Source organism: Camellia sinensis, chromosome 4 (assembly GCF_055761805.1).
Source record: "Camellia sinensis isolate YWXY chromosome 4, ASM5576180v1, whole genome shotgun sequence".
Taxonomy (NCBI): domain Eukaryota; kingdom Viridiplantae; phylum Streptophyta; class Magnoliopsida; order Ericales; family Theaceae; genus Camellia; species Camellia sinensis.
Genome location: NC_138964.1, coordinates 20,134,788 through 20,151,656, shown reverse-complemented (window position 1 = coordinate 20,151,656; position 16,869 = coordinate 20,134,788). Strand labels below are relative to the sequence as shown.

Below are 16,869 nucleotides of genomic sequence, written 5' to 3'. Positions count from 1 at the left end.
TTATCACATAGCATACCAGGCCTATTCCTATTATTATCAAACATGAGAACCCATTGTGGTAAAAACCACATCCCACGATCCCAAAGTATTCTAACCTGGTAGCTCTAATACCAAGTTGTAACGCCCCGAAATAAATAACAATAACCCATTTGCTAACAATGCTACAATTAATCAACAATCCCATATCTTCCATTCATTATATCTATGATCATTACAAAAGATGGCATATGTGATATATATTTTCACAAATTCTAGATTCTGAATCTATAGCATAAAACATTGATACAAGAGTAAAAAGAAAAATCAACCAATTACAAAAATGCCTTAATGGCTACAACTTTCCAAGACAATACTTGGTTACAACAAAAGAGTTTAATCTTAATACAAGTAAAGCCTGGGGCTTAAACAAAATAATTATATCACAAAAACAAGAAGGAAGCCTTAAGCTCCGGGTCCTCCCAAGCTATGTCCTTCACGGAGGCATATCATAAGCACCTGAAAGTTGTTTCCCACATAAGGTGAGTCAAACCGTAGTAAAAATACTCTAACACAATACATGGATCTTTGCAAAATCATAAGGTGAATGCATGTACATGTCATTTGTCAAATATTCTTCGTTTTCCAATCTCAAAGCAATGCAACGCAAAAATATATTTCAAAATCATGAAAATAATCTTTTTATAATAGAAAACAGGGCAGTGGATACAATACGTTGGGAATTTCTAGGTACGTGTCTGCCAGTGGGCTATACAAGCACTACCAAAGCCATTTTACTGATATCGGCACCTAACTGTGCGGGTTTTTAGATTTTCACCAAGAACACACAGGCCAACATCATAACCACAACTACACCCCCTAACCAAATTCACCAAGGTATTCACCCATTTTTCTCAAAAATCGATACATTTTCAATGTTCAATATGTAATGATGTTCAATGCACAATGGATGAGAAATTAGTTTCAATTCAACCTAATCATCATGCAATGTCTACAATAATCAAGACTATACTCCACCGGTAGCTCAAAACAGATATTTCTATTCAATAGATAAATTTCAAATTAAAAAAAAAATACAATCCCGTCAATTTCAATAGGAGTGATATTACATATCCAACTCCACCATCATTATCAGCATAACCATTATTCTAATTTCGCAATATTTAACATCATTTCCCATTTCCTTTTCACAATTCCAACTATAAAAAATTAAGGCAAAATCCCCCTTCATTTATGAGAATCAATTTTAAAAAAGGATTTCCATCATTTCAACACAACTCATCGATAACCATAATCCCAGAACCCTTTGCAAGAATCAATTTGGAAAACCCCTCTTTTGATTTCAAACCAAACCCTAAGTTTTACAAAAAATTGCCAAATAACTAACCCTTTTCAAAAAACAAAAAACTAAGCTAAAAATCATATAAAATAGTCAAAAAAAAAAATCCCTACCTCAAAGTAGATGATACGAAGAAGTGATGGGTAAAACTTGACAGAGCCGAAAACAATAATTTCACCGATTAAAACGAAGCCCTTAACGTGCTCAACACTTTTCTCTAAAGGCCTAAGGTGAAGAGATCAAAGGATTAAGAGTATTTAGAGCTAGCAATTAGGAACCTAGATAGAGAGAGAGTGCAAATCTAGGGTTTTGAAATGTTTAGAGAGAGAGGTGAAAAAGTGGCCAAAAATGGCTTCCTCTCGAACTGATATACGCACAGACCGCTCGAGCACATGAATAGTCAATTAAGCGACATATACAATAAGTGACACTGTTCGATCGACCAAAATCACCACTTGAGCGCACAATAACCCCCTCCTAATAGTTCAGACCTGCAAAAGTTTGCTCGAGTGCAAGAAATACCGCTCTAGCAAAGACATCAAACTCTCAGTAATTTTGTAGATTGTAAAAGACCGCTTGAGCATAGGAATGGTCGCTCGAGCGAACAAGCCAAAATCTGGGTAACAACTCTTTGCAAAACTAACCTCCCAACCTATTTCAAACACAACCAAAACTCCCAATAACCAAACCCAACAAGTAACAAGATGTAAAAGAGTTTAACAACAGTTAAATACATAAGTTCTCGGATCCAAAAGCAACAAATGGGTCGGGTCTAAACCAAAATCGTTATACCTCTCAAGAGTCTAACCCTACCCAAATAGAGAGTCTATCATCATCTAGGACTCTAGTCCCTCATTTGAACATCTTGGATTCAAATGTAGTTTGACCACACCTCGGCTAATCAGAATCACCCACGTGGCACCTTGGCCAACCGCCTAGGCCACGTGGACAACTCAAAATTATGTCACCCACAACTTCTCCCTAGGTTTTATTACCTCGGCAACTTGAAGTGATGGAACCTATATCGTTTGATCTTTCAACTTGTCGGCTAAACAATTATGCTAGAGATACTCCTCCGGCCGAGATCATGACTTGTCGGCATTAGAAAACAAGGACTCAAATGTCCACACATCAGGAACGAAGAACTAATATCTCATCCGATATCGCACTACTAATCGAGATCATGACCCCACTAGTTTAAGAATTCCTAGAACCCAAGACGCTTGTGAGTTGTCATGTCATAATTGCCTCAATCATTTCATCCACGTGTCAGCACCAGACTAGTTCGTACTTATCACGCGACAGACACGTTGTTTCATCTCTAAACTACGCCGCTTGACGTCACCCGACGTCAGCCAGGCCATCGCCTAAGGGTTTGAATCAATGACTTTTGTTGCCCTTTTAGTTTTCAACAAAACTATTTTCTTCTCTCTCTGTCTTTTCATTCTGCCATCACAACTCTCTCAAACTCTCTCTCTCTAAACCTCTATTTCCAAAGCTCTATTGTCAAAACTTCAAAGATCCCTACAACTGCTTCTCTTTATCATCTCTAGAGACCTGATAGTTGTTTTGCTCCGATTGTCTAAAGCGTCTCGTTCCAAGAAATAAGAATCTGACTTCCATTCCTTCGATTTCAATCTATAAGTCTCTCATTCTCTTAATTTCAGTTTTGGTTCTTCAAAGTCTCTTCATGTTCTTGAATATATATACTATGAATGTCTGGTTTCCTCAATGACCACCACACACACTGTACTTGCATTTGAATTTATACCATTGCTTGGTTTTTGTGCATCTTCATTCATGTTACTACCATGCCATGCTCATATCCCCTGTGTTTTTACACTCAAACTTCTTCATGAAATTCACTTTCTATTATTCGTGTGTGTCCATGTAGCTCAATCTTTATCCTCTGAATCCGCTTGGTTTTTTTTTCTTGGTTTTTCAAATTACTGTCTCTCATTCTTGCCATTGTTCTTGCACTCCTTATATTAGGATTGGGATTTGCTAGTTCACTTAGGAAAATTGAAACAAACTGTGCCCAAAACCTTCTTCAATAGAATACCAAAATCCAAAACCCTAGGTAAAGAACACCTAGAATATCAATATCACCTCAGGCCATCGATACCCAATCATTTAGCCAAGATAATGGGAATTTTTAATTGGAGGGTAGATTTCCCTAGCAAACTAGAGTATTTCTACCAAGAGTTTAACATTCTAACCGATGTCCACATTAGGCTAGCCGATGAGAACGATTCCATAATGCCTGGGGAGAAGTACATGCCCTTCCCCATGGTATCAATCATTGAGGGTGGAATCAGATTCCCCCTCAACATCCTTTTTTGAGAGATGATGTACTATTATCGCCTTAACCCCATGCAATTAGCAATTAACACATTTAGGATCAACAAAGACATAGCCGAGTTATGTTGTCGACATAACTTCAAGGTTACCTTGCTCGACGTCCAGTACTGCTACACCATGTGTAGCCTCAAGTCTTCCAACGGTTATACCTACTATCTCAAACCTCGGTCAACTATCTACAAGATAATAGTCGACCTTCCAAACTCCAACAAGGGTGCTGGAGAAGACTATCTTATCATCTCAGGCAACTGGGAGTTTGCACCAAATGATGAACTTCACCTCTTTCCATTACGCAGAGGGATCTTTAGGGAAGATGATGGTAAGCACTTAGTTACTAAGGACTGGATGCTGGATTCAAGTCCCCAGCAGGCGGATGTATCAAAGGTGCAAACCTTTGACACTTCTCGCATTTCTTGACATAGGCTTCTGCATCCTTTTGCACGTAGGGCCACCAGTACCCTTATGATATTGCTCTATGGGAAAAAGATATGCCCCTTTCATGGCTTCCACAAACTCCTTCGTGGATCTCATATAGGAAGTCTTCTACATGGGAAAGGTGCACATATCACAATAATGGTCCAAAAAATGACCTTCTGTAGAGGTGGCCTGCAGCCAACAGGCAGAACCTTGCCGACCTGAGTTTGATCTTGTGTGCCTTCTTCTTGTCTTCCGGTAACCTGCCATCTCTGATGAATTTCACCAAGGCATCTATCCATCTTAGGCCTAGCTCTATGCACATTGCCTCATACTCTGTTATCAGGAGTTCAATGCTTGGGCCTGATAAGTAATCCACCATAATGGTTCTTGACATGTCTAACTTCATGGCACGAGCAAGGTTTGCTAGTGCATCTGCATGACTGTTGTCTTCTCGGCATACCTACTGAAGGCGACAACTCTTGAACTGTGCTAACAACTTGATGACCTCTTTGACATAGGCCACCATTCTCTCATCTCGGGCGATGTACTACCCCGTCGCTTGGTTCACGATAAGTTGAGAGTCACAGTAGACTACCACCTCATCGGTTTCAACTGCTACCACTAGCTTCAATCTAGCAATTAATGCCTCGTACTGTACTTCTTTATTTCAAGCCCTGAACCTTAACTGGATTGATTGTTCCCGTATTTGTCCATCTGGTGGGACTAGTACCACTCCTACCTCCACTCCTTGTCGGTTTGAGCTGCCATCGACAAAGAGGCGGAAGGAATTACTGATGTAAATATCACAAGGCTTTAACTTCTCCTGCTTTTTCTTTTGTCCTACTGGCTTGGGGTTCTATACTTCCAGCTGTGTTTCCTCTAGTTCTTCTGCACATCCTAGGCTGAGGTTTACAAGCCTTGGCTTTGGGTTTGCGCTCGATGTAAACTCAGCAACAAAGTCGGCCAAAACCTAACCTTTGATTGCTGTCCTTGGTCTATACTCTATGTCATATTGACCTAGAACTATAGCCCGTTATGCTATTCTTCTCGAGAAGTCTCCATGTTGTTTCAAAGCCTTCAGTAGGTGCTCTGTAAGCCCCATAATCTTGTGAGCCTGAAAGTAATGGTTCAGCTTTTTTTATGCCATTACCAAAGCGAGTGTTAGTTTCTCTAGAGGTTGGTACCTCATCTCCGCACTTGCCAAAGTTTTGCTCACATAATATACTGTCTTCTAGTCTCCTTCTTCTTCTCGGACAACCACTACGCTAACTGTGTAATTTGAGACTGCCAGGTACAAAAATTGTTCTTTTCCTAGAACTAGGTTGGACAATACTTGTGGGGTTGTCAAATGCCTTTTCAAGTTAGCCAATGCGACTTCGTATGCTTCTGTCCATAAGAAATCTATAGCCTTCTTCAACAGTTAGAAGAATGACTGCACTTATCTGAACTCTGGCTTATGAACCTGTTTAACGCCGTAGTTTTTCTGGACAAGATTTAGACCTTCTTTGCTGTAGTCAGGCTCTTCAGATCAATGATGGCCTTGATCTGATCAAGGTTTGCTTCTATCCCCTTTCTGGTTACCAAATACCCTAGAAGCTTACCAGATCATACTCAGAAAGTGCACTTAGAGGCATTCAGCCGAAGCCGATATGCCTTTAAGATGTCAAAAACCTTCTTCAAATCGGTTAGATAATTAGAAGGTTCCTTACTTTTTATGACTATGTCATCGATGTAGAGTTCCACGATCTTTCCAATCAGATGTTTGAACATCTTGGTTACAGGCCTCTAGTATGTTGCCCCTACATTCTTCAATCCTAAAGGGCATGACTCTATAGCAATAGAGTCCCTTTGGAGTGATGCGTGTCTTCTTCTCTTCATCTGGTGCGTACATGGTTATCTGGTGATAACCTCTATATACATCAAGAAAGCTCATCCTTCCATGTCCCGATGCGGCATCCACGAGCTGGTCTATTTTGGGCAAAGGAAAGCAATCATTTGGGCAAGCTTTGCTTAGACTCATGAAGTCAGCGGAAACCCTCCACTTGTTGTTCTTCTTCTTAACTACCACCGTATTGGACAATCAAGTCAGGTAGTTCACTTCTCGGATTGCCTGTGCCTCCAGCAATCTCTCTACTTCCTTTTTAACAACTTCCACATGGACCAAGGTCGGTCGCCTTACTCTATGGATCACTGGTTTGGTCGATCTATCCACATTGAGCTTATGGCAAGTAACCTCAGGGTTGATCCCCTGCATCTCGTATGGTATCCAGGCAAACACCTCTATATGTTCTCTTAAGAATGCTTCCAATTTTCTTTATTTCTCCTCAACTAAACCCAAGTCGAAAAGAAAGAATCGCTCTTCATACCCTTCTTATACCAGGATCTTTTTCAAAGGCTTCTGGCTCTTGTCGACAAGTTCTTTGTCGACATCATCCAAGACCTCTTGGTCTTCATCTTCTACTTCAGAGATCTCTTCTTCTCTGACATTACAGGTGTACTTTATTATTGCCATAGAGCAATATTTTGCCTGCATTTGGTCTCCTCTCACTTCTTTAATCCTAAACTCGGTTGGGAACTGCAACAGTTAATGCAAGGTTGAGGAAACAACCCTCATGGCATGTAACCAAGGTCTTCCGAAGATAATGTTTTATGGGAAAGGCGTATCAATCACGGTGAACTCTGTGGGTATAATCTTTGTTCCCTGCTGAATCTCCAAACATATGGTTCCCAATGGCCACGTCGGCGTCCTATTGAATCTGACCATGGGGTTGTCGAATTGCTCCAAGTCATCCTTGTGAAAACCAAGCTCTTTGTAACATTTGGTGTACATGATGTCATAGAAAGTATCCGCCTTACCTGGCATTCTCTGATCTTTAGGGTTACCACTAGAGCATTGTTATATGGATGTTGGACTATTTCCAAGTCTTCATCTGTGAATGAGATCATCGGCCCCCGGTGTCCCTCCATCCAGGCCTTCTTCTGCTGAACTTGAAAGACATGCTGCAGATGTCTCACTCTCTGTGTTTCTCCCTAGATTTCATTCGCGCCAACCTTGGAGTGGATCACGTTGATAACCCATGGTCCGTCTAGCTGTGGCGCTGGGGCTGGTGGTGCTACTACTGGTGCCCGAGCCAGCTTCGCCTATTCCACCCTTGTCTGTTCATCGTCTACCAAATCCCTTAGACGTCCATGCCTGACAAGATCTTCTAGATGTTGCTTCAGAGCCCGACATCCTTTAGGTCACGTGCCCGTTCTCGTTATGGTAGGTACAATTCTTCTCGGGGAACCTGTCCATGTATAGCTGCTCTCTGATTCTTCCCGGAGGCCTGAAGTATGGCTGCTCTCTGATTCTTTCTAAGATCCTGTAGATCGGGATTTTGAAAAGTGTACTCACAACTTGCATGGCCTTCAATCCTGGTTTCGATTTGTCGGTGCTGGTACTGCCTCAGTTATGCTTTGGTGAGCCATTTCGATTCTCCTGCTTGATTCTCCTGCTTCACTGTACTTTCTTTCTTTGTGTTCTTGTCCTCATCTGCCCTTACTTACTTCTCAATCCTTGCCATGAGATCCTCAAATATTTTTTGGGAGGGTCTTTGTAAGGGATTGTCAAAGTGGGAAATCATTCTCTAAGCTGCTCTTGAAAGACACAACTGCAAGTTCCTAATTACACGTCGGAATCCGATTGTAAATCTCGTAGTACCTCTTAGCATAAGCCTTACAGCTTTCGCCATCATCAATCTTCAAAGCCAATATTGAATCAACCCTCAATGGCTGCAATCTGCTCATAACAAACCTGGCCACAAATATCTCGACCAAGCCTTCCCAACTCTTGACACATCCTTTCGGCAATTTGAGGAACCAATCTGATGCTATTTCCCCAAATGTCGACGAGAACACTTTGCGTAACAACTGTTCGTTCTCACTCTACATAGACATTGCATTCAAGTATAAACCAACATGAAAGTTCGAATCTGACTTACCATCGTAGATCTGGAACCTTGGCAAGGTAAATCTCTTAGGTGCCTCGAACGTATCTAACTCCACCGAGAATGGTGGCCTCAGCTAAGCTGTGGACCTAACCTCAACACTATTTCTTTTCCTCTGGAGGTAATTCTGTAAGTCCTCTTTGGTTCGTCCTAGGGCTCGACTATCCACCAACTTTAATCTCTTCGGCGCGCTGCTTTCCATGTTGGGATGCATCCTTTTGGACTTCTCCAAATCAACTATCTCGTCAAGGTAGAGGCACTGCCCGTTGATTTACCGAGATCTCCTAAACTGCACCCCTTTGGTTCTCTGTGAATCTCCTTGCCGTGACTCTGTTCATTTGGTGTTCTGCTGTCATCGATTTGAAGTCTCGGGTCCCTTTTCGTGCTACGAGACGGTCGACACCATTGTCTGTCATCCTTACTGGGCGCCAACGTTTACTGTTGGCATCAGTGTTGCTGATAACGGCAATGCAAGTTGCAGCACCTTGTTCTGCATCATGAAGTTCACCACGGTTGCAAGTTTGTCAACTTGGTTGTCAAGTTCTTCACTTCATCGTCTCTTCTCAGGCACGGGTCTTTCTTGACCTGGAAGTCGTTTTCATTGTAGTATTCCTCTCGGTTGCCCCTCTTTGGGCCATTACGGCCCCTAACAGCATTGTTTGCTTCAAGATTCAATTCTTGTAGTTCTTTTTCATTATTTTCGCCTTCGATGTTTGGACCAACATACTCCTCTTCCTCACTATGTATGTCGTCCCCGACTCTCACCATTTGTCCAGTGTTAGCCATTTATTCTTACTAAGTTCCCACAAATGCCGCAAAATTGTGGGTGTTGATTTTTGACCTCACAACCAAATAAATCTCTGTGTCAAAATTTAGGAAACTCAATTAGAGAGCACATGGAAGAATAGATTAAGCCAACACTTGCGCACAAGAAGACAAGAAATACCATGGTGGCTCGTCCACCCAGTGCCTGACGATCAAGTTAGTAACTTATCTCACAAGATATCAACTCAAATCAAGGGCTCACAAAATAAATCACATACCTTAGACCCACGAGGGTACCTTACTTTTATAATGATCAGTGTCCAACTTCCCCTAGAGGTCTTACTTCATAGGACTCTATCATTTACAATGATCAGTGTCCAACTTTCCCTAGAAGTCTTACTTCATAGGACTCTATCATTTACAATGATCAGTGTCCAACTTCCCCTAGAAATCTTACTTTATGGGACTCTATCATTTACAAGGATATCAATTTCCCAAGACTCCTCCTATTTGGATTAAGATCAACCCTCTCAAGAGTCCAACCTTACCCAAACAAAAAGTATGTCATTATCTAGGACTCTAGTCCCTCATTTGAACATCTTGGATTCAGATGTGGTTTGACCACACCTCAGCCAATCAGAATCACCAACGTAACACACCACCGAGGCCACGTGGACAACTCAAAATTATGTCTCCACAGTGACATTCGCGAAGATACATTTAATTTAATTCTGATTTACTTGAAATTGCAAAACTTTTACTTTATGTGACATATATGAAAGATGTATTATTCAAAAATAACTCTAGGAGGTAGGTTTAATGGGTGCAACTTAGGACCTAGGGGTGTGCTCCCTATTGGTCTCAAGTTCAACTCCGAGTATGAGCAATCCGCTCGTTGGAGCCACGTCCACAAGTTTTACTCAAGATTTGTCCGATCCACGTAAAGTATACACTTTGCATGGGTCCTGAAATTAATTGTGGTAAGCATAAACTAATTCGAAGATCCAATTATACAAAATTTTAAAAAATAAAAAATAAAAAATAAAAAATTGAACTTTAAACAAAAATCAAATATACAAGAGCATGAGTGTGAGTGGAGTGGGAGATGAGAGTCTAGCAGTACAATTAAAATGTTAATATTTTAAAATAAAAAATAATTATAATTTGATAGATGGTTCCATGAAGAACAAAAATGGTAGAATAATTGATATTGGTCTTTTATTGTTAGGTATATTGTATTAAAATTGTTACATGAACTGCGAACTTAATTGAATAATAAATAATAGATAGATCGACAATGCTACGTAGCTCAAATTTCGTGGCTCAAAAGTGGCTCAAATGGCCAAAACGACGTCGTTTTGAGTACAGAACAACATAAAAATGGCCAAAACGACGTCGTTTTGGCCATTTGAGCCACTTTTGAGCCACAAAATTTGAGTTACGAGACATTTTCCTAGATAGAGTGGTTCAACTTTGAGTACCTTTTTTATGAAATATAACATCAAAGAAAGTGCTAAGTAAATGCCAAAAAAAAGGGGGGGATAATATATTATATTTACTATTATATGTTTTAGATATTAGATTAGATTGGATATGCATAGTGAAATATGCATAGTCAACTCTAATTTTGTTCACGCACTAAAAAATTTGTGTGAGCAATACACACTTTTTAATTACTATAAAATAGTAAGGCCTATTATTTTGTATGAGATCATTATACTTTCTAAATATATAGGATCAACATTTTTAATTCAATGATATTTTGTATATTGTTCAGACAATTATTTTCTACCGAAAGCCCATGCGTATAACTTTGAAAAAGTAATGAAAAAAAAAGTTGGAGCAATTTTGAATCATTATTAATGAAAGCTGTAAAGAAAAATGTATTTGAAATTATTACTGAAACTAGAGTCCCACCTGTGCTCAATCTTGGACCAACAATTACTTTTCTTTCTTTTTTTTTTCTTTTTTTAACCCAATTACTTTTCTAATTGTTACTGAAATTTGCGTAAGTTACAACCAACCAACCTTGGAATAGTCACTACACAAAGTTTTGTTGCAAATTAACAAAAACCAGACCTAGCTATGAGGATGGAAGTTAAACTCATTTCCAAGGAAATTATTAAACCATCTTCATCAACACCTCCTCACCTACAAACCTTGAGACTCTGTGTCCTAGACCAAAATGGTGGCCTAGCTCATGTGCCAATCATCTTATACTATCCCAAGAGGGATGCAAATTTCAACATCAATGAGAAACTGATTAATCAACTCAAAGACTCGCTCTCGGAAACACTGACTCTCTTCTACCCTCTTGCCGGAAGAGTCAAAGACGATGGCCTCTCCATCGACTTCGGCTGAAAGGATGTTGCTTAGGGAGGGAAAGGGTATCATAGAGAGATTTGTGTTGGACTCTGAGGCTCTATGGACTCTCAAAGCTAAAGCCATCAGTGGACGGGTGCCTAACCCAACACGTGTCCAAGTCATATCAGCCTTCATTTGGAAACATGCTATGGCTGCATCAAGAGTGGTTTGGGGTATGAAACAACCTTTCATATTGAGTCAACAAATGTACTTGAGGCAACGAACATTGGTAACGTCGTCATCAAAATATTCTGTTGGGAATCTTTTGTGGAAAGTAGTTGCACATTGTGATGCAGTCGTTGAAGATGAAGAGATCATGTCATTGAATGGCTTGGTGGGCTTACTGAGAGATACAATAGAGAGAACAAGAGACGATATTCTGCCAAAGCTACAGCAAGGAGATGAGGGGGGTTATGAACTATTCATTAAAGAAATATGTGAGAGTAACAAAAATCTAAACCCATACATGTTTAGCAGTTGGTGCAAATTGGGTTTCAATGAAGTTGATTTTGGGTGGGGAAACCCGGCATGGATTAGTTCTGTTGGGGCTAGAGTTGATTCCATCCATCAGAATATTATTTTTTTGATTGAAGTTGGATTGGATGATAAAATTGAAGATTGGCAACAACCACTTTCGGAAATGTCACCACCGCGACTCTTTCTCACTAGTGTCATCTCCGCATTGTTTTCATCATCATTCTCATGCTTCTTCTTCTTCTTCTATAAGCCCTATATCTATTCTTTCTCTTTTTCACGCAAGGATTGAGGTGAGTGAGGGATTTGTAGTAAGGAAATGTGACTAGAAGAATGTTTGCAGTAAGAAGGGTATTGGGTTGGAAGTTCATGACGGAGAAAAAGAGTCACGATGCATGAAAGGGGCTGGGGGAGTGGGTAATGATGGATTGGGGGTAGTGGCCAGAAATAGTGGTGGTAGTTGGTGGCTGAATGGAGGTAAGGTTAGGGTTATGTGGAGGTAACATTGAAAATTATTGGGTTGTCAAAACAAAACAAAAAATAATATTTAAATTTTAAAATAGGATTTCTAACAAAATTTTTAAAGAGCATTTAGAGACACTCAGTCCTTAATCATTTTGAAAAAAAGTGAGGGACATTTTATCCATTCATTTAATTAAATTGATACATACTACAACAAATTATACTTTTGGCAACTAAATTTTTAATCGCCAAAAGTCATATTTTTAGTTGCTAAAGCTTTTTGCCGACTAAATTTTTTGGTCGCTAACTTTGTCGCTAGATGATTGTCAAGAAAGGTATTGGCGACTCATTTTTTTTAGTTGCCGAAAGTCACCAATTGGCGACTAAATATTTAGTCGCCCAAAAGAACATATTCAGTCGTTAAAAAGAAAATATTTTCCATCTTTAATATTTTAGCTACTAATTTTTTAGTTGCTACAAACGTGACACTCCTTTTTTACTACCAATTTTTTGGTCGCTAAAAACGTGACACTTCTTTTCGGCTACCAAGTTTTTAGTCGCCAAAAAAATTTTTTTTTTTTGGCTGCTAACTGTTTGGTCGCTAATAAATTCCTTTTTTTTTTTTGGCTACTAAATGTTTAGTCGCCAAAAGCTCAAGCTCTATTTATTAATTTTTTTACAATGCACAAATTGAATATTTTTCATTAATTTCTAAATTATATGCATTTCATTATCAATGTAACCTGTAACCTGTATGTATATAGAATAATATATCTATCAATTATAATCTAAATCCATCATCAATAATATCCATTTCATTATCAACTATTCAAAAACTTTAACTTGTAACATCATATTCCAAATATCATATAAATCCATACAAATCAAGTAGAGCATCTCCAACGGTAGTAAGCATTTTACCTATCTAAATATTACTATAAAGTATATATTTTATTTTGCCTATCAACTGTCTTATATTTTTACTCCAACCATGCTCTTTATTTTAGTTATTTATTCAAATACTATTAATTTTATAGAATGTCACGTCAACAACATAGATGGATGGAAATGATCATAATGATTGAATACATTTTGCCTAGCGTTGAAGGTTAGCTACATGCAACTAGTGAATATGAGTTAAGCCAAAATGCCTAATCATATGCCTAGTGCATTGGAATTGAAAAAAGTGAATCACACTAGACATTTTAACTAACAAGTATTATATGCCTAGTGCATTGGAGATGCTTATCTAAATTAAATATTAAATACAAAAACATTGAATTTCCAAAATAGAGGATTGTTCCAAAATAAATACCTTCCATATACAGAACAAATGCTCTTCTTACACATCCATAATAGTCCACGCAAAAGCAATTTGTAAAAAAAGAAAATAAAAATTAACCATTAGTACTTATTCAATAAATTTGACGTTTCAAGGTAAACATATTGACAAAATATGAAGCCAATTGTAAAGGATTGTAGTAAACCGAATACGAAAGATACCAATTATATAATTGAAATTAGAAAGACACACGATTTCAAATTTAATAAATGAAAAAAAGAGACACTCACAGGAACAGTTCACACAGGCACAGTACTCGGCTTCAATGGTAATTTGAGGTCAGCCATCATTTCCTCCCCAACAAAGAGGTAAAATGGGTTTATCATATATAGTATGATCTCTGTGACCACAAGAAGCAGCAATATAAGCCAATCATGCATGTGATTCCTTGCAACTGAGGCTCCATGAGACTTAATGGTATGTGCACCAAGCTCTGCCTCGCTCATTCTACCCTGCTGACATAAAAAGAAATGAAAAAAAGGTGGTAGCAGTGCACAAAGCTCCCACTTACAGTAGAGTCTGGGAGAGTTTGGTAACACAAACAATAGTCATTATGAAATAAACAATAGTATTGTTTCCCAGGACATTATTTCTTCCCAAAAATACCAAAAAAATTAGTATTGAATTTTCATTACATTAAACAAGTTCATTGAAAAGACCAACAGCTTAATAGGGAATTTTTTTCGTGAAGTTGTCTCATCTTCTATGCTAATTAACCTCATGAATATCAATCACACAATTTACTTTCACCACTTTTTCAAGCATGAAGAGATAACCCCACATATTGCTATGTATTCGATATGTGAAGCTACCGACGTATTAAGCAATTCACAATTTTCCAGGAAAGGAATTCTGTTGTGATAAATTGTAATAACTATATATGGATTTTCATGGGCATGCAATTCCCATAGAAATATAGTAGGACTATGTAATCCCATAGAAATATAGTAGGCTTCACTTTTATCAACATGAAAACAAAACACACTAAAATAAACCAATATTTCCACCAAATGGCATATTTTGTCTTTTACTATTGGTACAAGAAATTATCTGATCATAGTTGCACACTGATCATCATGGTTATACCCACTAGATCAATTCACAGGACAACCATTTAAACTTCCTGGGTTTGTTTGAATGGCTTAACTAGTCAGAATCATATTAGGCATTCAAAGTCACTTAATTTAACAAGATGGTTGCAGGGAAACTCAAAATTCCCCCTAAAGCAAGTCAAACTGTGGCCCTCGTGTTAAGGAAGTATCATAGATCAACACGTAAAAAGATCAAACCCTGATGATTGGAGTTCAGATCATGAGTTTTGGAAGACCATCCACAAATATGTGCAAGCCTCCCCAGTGCAAGTCTAAAATACGGTGACAAAATTGGGATTTTGAAAGGCATTGTGTAGTAATTGTGGGCAAATATGGGATCACTTCAGCCAATATCAATGAAATAATTGGACTACTATAGAGAGGGGAATAATTAGCAATCCAGAATCAATTTGGTCAATTCAATTTCTTGAACAATGAATGTTATGAATGCAATCAAGTATATTTAGCAAATGTCAATAACAATTTGATGTTTCGTCCCAATCACTGCAAATGACATGTAGGTACGAAGGCAATTTTAAACTTACCTTGTTTAGTGCTTCAAGTAATAGTGACTCAGCTTCATCAAAATTTCCCATATGCATGCAGCACACGGCCTTTCCATTCAGGATCAAACTGGTAATCTGATAAATCTTGGAAAATGAGATATGCTTCCGGTATCTTGGATCCACCCTGATTTACATGCCAATATATTTGAACATAAAAATCAACAATTCCTGATTTGACTTTAGAAATTGAGAATGGGTATGTACCACGGCCAAGTTTAGCCATGCATTTGCAAGTTGAGTTAGTGTATGGTCCTCATCAATCTGTTGCATGATCCTCAACTGTTTTTCCGCATAATCTGATCTATGCATCTTAAGGAATATTTGGACATTCAATGCATGCCTGCAAAAACAAAAGCAATAGGCATATTAATGACTATTCACATCATATTTGCAGTAAAAGGTGGAGCTCATTAAACACACTATATTAGTTTCCAGGAATATATCTATATATACATATAGTGTGAAAATAGAACAGGAAATTTAAGGGAAAATGAAAAGACAATGGCTTTGAAAGTTCATGCAATTTATCAAATAGTTAACAGGCGAGATAGTGAAATCATATGTTCAAGTTGATAGCAGAAAGGGAAGTAGCTACATAGATTAAAAACCAACAATGGCTGCATGGACAAAGTTATTCAATTTCACCAACATTCCCCAAAAAAAACATAAAACACCATGACCAATGTTTTGAGCCAAACAAAATGTTAGGCCATTATCATTTTTAATATGAATCAAACACAAACTATTTTACGACTTCAAAGTGGTCCTTCAAAAAAATATATTATATCCTCCAAGTTCAATTGTAAAAGAAGCAGAAATAGAACAATAATACTTGGAAAAAAATAATACCCATCCCACGCAATTGGAAACTAATTGTCAACTCTCCTCCTATTAGCCTCCCCCAGAACCATACTTATTTCCGAACACGATCAGCTAGAGCTTGTTGTAACCGCAAGCACACCCGCACTAGCAATCGCACGGAGAATGGGATGGAACCCATTAATGGAAAGCTAGAATTAGAGCAAAAAGTGAATGACCCAATAGAGTATTAAACCATCTCCAATCGTTCACAAAATCCAACATCAAATTCAAATTTGAAGAAAAAAATGTGCTTTTTGTGCTCCAACGGTTGCACTAAAACAGCATCAAATTGAGAAAACATCAAACGTTTCACCAAACTGAGGACGGCTTGCCCCTTTCACCAATTCATTGTGCATAGCCGTTGAGTTTGACCCACTGGACGTCTGGCTGGATGTCCCATCGGATAACCGCTTTAAAGCAGAAATTTGTGAAAATCTTACACTAGGGGGTTGACCACCCGGTCGACCACCTTAACATTTTTTTGAAGCAACAGAAATAAAGGCAAAAACTTCAAATTTGCTCTTGCCGGTCGACTCCCCGGACGACCCTCTCTATTTGATGCACGCTACAGTGAACGGTTGGAGCTGTTAGTATCAGAATGAGAAAATTGGCTTTTTTTTACTCAAATTTGGTGAAAATTTTGTTCAACCGTTGGAGATGCTCTTATGCACTAGAAATCATACCTTCTGACTATTTGAAAAACCCATGTGTTTGCGTGTATGTGAAGCTCTGTGGGTTTTTGTGAGTAAATGGTGAAAGAAAGAGAGACAGAAAAACAGAGCCGACAGGGAGAGAGAGGATCTCAGGCGACAGTAACCAACAAGGAGGTGAATCGCTGCTCTGG

The 16,869-nt window shown here is 38.6% G+C and overlaps 1 long non-coding RNA gene across 1 annotated transcript; it reads right to left on the bottom strand.

The window, feature by feature from the left end:
• Positions 1 to 314: 314 nt before the first annotated feature.
• LOC145823271 (uncharacterized) lies at positions 315 to 15,576 on the bottom strand. The gene is made up of 4 exons (XR_014365554.1): positions 15,144 to 15,576; positions 13,738 to 13,959; positions 13,481 to 13,503; positions 315 to 495 (listed from the first exon to the last, which is right to left on the bottom strand). It is a non-coding gene; the product is annotated as an uncharacterized LOC145823271 (long non-coding RNA).
• Between the last annotated feature and the right edge of the window lie 1,293 nt (positions 15,577 to 16,869).